A 5,230-nucleotide genomic window follows, 5' to 3' on the forward strand; every position below is an offset into this window, starting at 1 on the left:
ATAACAAAAACTTTCTTCAACACCGTTATTTGAAAAATACAATCCTTTCATTTGTTTGTAAATACTCGGCCAACACTTGAAATGTTTTACGTTTAAAACTTTAAACAACTAACTTATGTCATACCTCAATATGACGTCACTTATAACAATGTGATGTAACGTCACAATTGACAGCACACAAACTTTAATAATTTGTTATTTTAAGCCTCTGAATATGCATTTATTATAATAACTAAGAGTCAATAAAACAATTTAATTGGCAAATAATTATATGTTGTTACTTTGATAACTTCATTTAATAGAAAGATTAAATGTTATTATAGCTGAATCATTGTTTACTGTTTGACAAACAAGCAAAGGAGATTTTGAAAAATCATTTTATTAATTCTTTACTGCTTTTATTATTGGCTATGGTACCGTTTAAAAACACAAGAAAAAATAAAACAATATACAGACAGCACATATTAATTACAAACAGTAATTATAAAAGTATGTACAGCTGATTTTTCAGGAAGGTATAATATGTCTATTTAAACATATCTTAGGTAGGACATTCTTCTGCTGGTCTAACAAAGGAAAAACTGGTCTTAAAATGTGTCCTCTTTCTGTCTATGTGTGTGTGTGTGTGTGTGTGTGTGTGTGTGTGTTGTGTGTGTTTTGTTGTTGTTGTTATTTGTCAAAAACGTTTGAACCAAGACAAATTTTTTAAATGCCACTCTGGTATCAGATTTGACTGATCATACAGAGTGGAAGTCTCTCTTAAAATCAGTTTCATCTCCTGGGACAATAAAGGAAGCACGGCTTGGAAATCTGTCCTCTTTCTCCTTTTTCCATCACTCACGGACATTCTATAAAAAAACAAGAAGACAGAAGGACATTTAGACCATCCAAGATTGGTCAAGTTCTATTCTGACATATCGCACGTTACACTTCGTCTTGGACGTCTCTGTTAATATGTCTAACAGGAACAGATCTTTTGACGAAAAACAGTATGGTTTAGTTCTCGACAGGCTTATATCAGATCTTTTTCGATTGGTTGAAATTAATGTCATTTAGTCATAGAATAAAATTAACTTGGCTAGATTTACTAACTTATACATTCAAGACGAAACTGACAGTAAGATTTAATTTTAATTTAACTGTTAATAAAACAGACATTTAATGGATACAATCAAAGTAAAGTATCTTACACTGTAACATGTAGACGTGTTAATAGCAATGACCATAATTATCATGAAGACAAAATGTGGTTATTTGTACACTATTCAAACAATTCCCATTTAATAATCTTAACAAACTGAGATTGCAAGTAGGTGGCCATGCTTATAGACACTCAGAATAAAATGAGTCTTTATACATTCGAATGAAATGAAGTTACAAACCATTAATGATGCCTGTTCTAATGTCACTGAGTTCTGTCTATCAGGTTTTTTCTCTTGTAGATACATTTTCCAAATCTTCCTAGCAAACGGAAATAGTAACCGTCGATCCAGTCGTACTACGTCATACTTTCCTGTAAAGAAACGAGTTTTGTTGTTAAATAGTAACCATGGTTTAAGTTATGTTACGTCAGACTTTACTGTAAAGAAACGAGCTCTGGTATTATATAGTAACCGAGAATCTAGTCGTGTTACGTCATTCTTTGCTGTAAAGAAACAAGTTTCCGTTATTAAATAGTAACCGAGGATCTAGTCGTGTTACGTCATTCTTTACTGTAAAGACACCAAAACGAATGTAGTCGTTAAAGTATTACTTAAAAAGCCATCATTATCCAGATAATCAAATATCTACTATCCACCATATTATATCTCAACAACATTGGGTTTTAAAGGAGCTCAATCACGGATTTAGTGGACCTTGTTTCTCTAAATATGCATTATAAATGAATCTTACATTCATTTGCAATACCAAACCTTGTTATTGTATGATCCAAAATATTTTAATTGAACTACGAATACGCTGAAATAAAATAATAAACAGTCGGAACATGAACTCACCATTTATTATTATTATTATTATTATTATTATTATTATTATTAGGCGCGTGTGCAAATTATTTTGACTGGTTCGTAAAGTGGTATTTCGGCGGTTGTTACAGAAACATTACATAAATTTAGAGGGGGACCCTGGAGTGGTCTTAGCTTTACTAGTAGCCTATAAAAAATGTATATTGAGTTTTATTGCCCCTTGCAATTTTGAGCATTGGAAATGTGACTAAATACAGCAAAATAACCTTTTAGTCATATTTATTTGCGGTAAAATTAGCTTCTTTTTTTTACAAAATTTACGTAAGCAGCCTCAAAATTGCAATCAGTGACAAATTATTACGTTCAAGCCCTGTTGTTAGTTTGTGTACTGTCCGTAGTTAGTTTCTCTTTCAGTTAATCTACCTCAGCCACTGATAATTTGTAATTGTTATTTTTATTTATTTATTTATTCATTATTATTATTTATTTATTTATTATTATTAATTTTTTTGTTAGTACTGTAGGGACAATATGACGATATTCATATATCTATAGAAAACGTACACAAAAGGATCCGCTAAATTCATATACTCCCCCACCCCCTCCCCTGTATGTATTCCTCCTGTTCCAGATGGTTCGGTAATATGGATCAATCAAATACATGTACTTATTACCGCCTATATACATTTTTGCTGTGAATATAGCCAGCCCTCGTTAGTGGAGGCTATATACATTGCCTTCGTATATATAGTCACATCGTATATAAACACCATCTAGTTCAGAGTATTCTTTAAAAATGTAACAATTCCTATCTCATGTCAGCTGTTATGGCATATTTTGCATAATAATGAATTTGACAAGGCGGAAAATGACGGTGTTTGTGATCCAGATGTTTAGAGTTTTTAGCGTACTACTAACGATAAATTTACCTATAGATGCAAAGGCCTAACTAGTCGGGATTGTCGACGTTTAACATGCTTCTGTTACTAAAATAAATTAATGTATAAGCTTATTGTCATTCAGTACATGTTTTTATTATTTTTTAATAACTTATTTTCATTGTTGTTGTTTTTCTATTTACCATACGTCGCAGAGGAGGGTCAAGCGTTCTCGTTTCACGAGCTTGGTAAATCGTTTTGGCACAGCGGTTATTCGGGGAATGCCCGTCACGTGACTCAAAATAATACGTCACACCTCTGCTCTCCAAATAGCCGTTATTTTTCTCAGAATTATGGACCGTACCCATAATTCAATTATTTTTATAAAATATCAATAATAAGTGTGATATGGTGGTTATGTAGATGGTTCAATAAAGTACTTTTAGGTACAAATCAAATGTATATATTGTCATATAATACCTTGTTGGGTCAACAATTAGGTCAACCATCTATGAGAGAGCGCGTTTAACAGAACAATTCGAAACAGTGCAATTCAACAATCATTGGCGTTGATAGAACCATTACAATTCGCGACAGTGCAATTCGACAATTATGGACGTCTATATAATCATTACAGTTCGTGGCAGTGCAATTCGACAGTCACGTACGGTGATAGAGCCATGCCAATTCGTGTCAGTGCAGTTTGACATGGATGTCGACATAATCATAAAAATTCACGACAGCGCAATTCGACAGCCATGGACGTCGACAGAAACATTATAATGTGCGAGATTTAAAGGGACATTCCTGAGTTTGCTGCATTGTAATATGTTTCCGACTAATCAAATATTTCTACGATTAAACTTACATATTAAATATATTTTCTTGTTTAGAATATCAGTGTCTGTATATTCAACGTGTTTCTGGTCGTCTTAATATTTGTAAGAAAATATATTTTAGGAAATAAAACGAAATTTAACCCAGTACTAATATTAGAACGATCAGAAACATGTTTAATATACAGCCACTAATATTTTATGCAGGAAAATATATTTGATTTTTAATTACAATCGTTAAAAAATCCCCGTTAGTCGATAACATCTTAAGAATTGCAGCAAACTCAGGAATGCCCCTTTAAATATATCCCTTTAAATTAACCAAAATATATGTCAACGTAACCATTATAGTCATAAACGTTGCTGTTCATCAAAGTATATGTGTATGTTGACAAAACTATTAGAATCATGACAGTGCAATTCATCGACCATTGATGTTGATAGAAACACCACAACTCGTGACGGTGCAGCCTAACAACATGCATCCTAATGGAAGCATTACAGTTCACGACAGTGCAGTTCATCGACCATGGATGGTCTGTTGTTTTTCCTGCTTCTGCAGTTCAGTAAGTGTATTTTAATAAAAGTGATGCCGAATGTTACCTGTGGCTAAACTTAAAATAATCCCAACGATCATGGAAATGGTTACACCGCTGATTCCATACCACATGTAGGACACTTCGTAAATGAACAATCGCCGTTCCACTGAGCTTTGCGAGCTGAAATCAGAATGGCAGTTCAATTTCAAGTTCTTTATTGCTTTAAGTTTTTACAACTAATCAGCATAATACAATGTACAACAAAATAATAAATATATTCAGGATATGTACAGGATTATGGTGGAGAGTGATTTAGTAAATCTACTACTACTACTACTGCTACTACTATTACTACTACTACTACTACTACTACTACTACTACTACTACTACTACTACTACTACTACTACTACTACTACTACTACTACTACTACTACTACTACTACTACTACAACTACTACTACTACTACTACTACTAAATAAAGGTTGTATTGACTTATATTATTTAATACATACAAGTCATTATTAAGTATACTGAGAAATACATGTATTATTGGTTTAATATACATGTAAACGAATCGTACTATGCTGAATAAATAGAAGTAATGTTAAAATTAACCAATTTCCCCCAATAGCTGATCTCTAATGGCATTTGTTCTAAATAAATGTTTTTCGAGATTAATGAGTTCTTTAGTAGACTAATAGCTGGGTAAGTTTGAAAACGCTTGGACATCTATGGTAATATGTTTTAATAATTTTCATTCTTAAATCATTATTTCGTGGGCACTGGAGGATAAAATGATACTCGTCTTCAGTTTACTTTTTGTCACATATTGTACATTTTCTCTGTGATCTTTCAATATTTCTATACCTGCCAAATTCTATATTTAATTTATGTGCACATATTCTCATTTTAGTTATTTCTTTTAAATGACGAACTTCCAATGGTTTTCTAAGATCATCTTGTAATATGAAATTATTTAACACGTGTTTGTATAGACTTCCCTTTGA

The 5,230-nt window shown here is 32.3% G+C and overlaps 1 long non-coding RNA gene across 1 annotated transcript; it reads right to left on the reverse strand.

The window, feature by feature from the left end:
• Positions 1 to 429: 429 nt before the first annotated feature.
• On the reverse strand, positions 430 to 4,391 carry LOC121383119. The gene is made up of 3 exons (XR_005959262.1): positions 4,285 to 4,391; positions 1,383 to 1,513; positions 430 to 848 (listed from the first exon to the last, which is right to left on the reverse strand). It is a non-coding gene; the product is annotated as an uncharacterized LOC121383119 (long non-coding RNA).
• Positions 4,392 to 5,230: the final 839 nt, after the last annotated feature.

This window comes from Gigantopelta aegis, chromosome 10 (genome assembly GCF_016097555.1).
Source record: "Gigantopelta aegis isolate Gae_Host chromosome 10, Gae_host_genome, whole genome shotgun sequence".
Classification (NCBI taxonomy): Eukaryota; Metazoa; Mollusca; class Gastropoda; order Neomphalida; family Peltospiridae; genus Gigantopelta; species Gigantopelta aegis.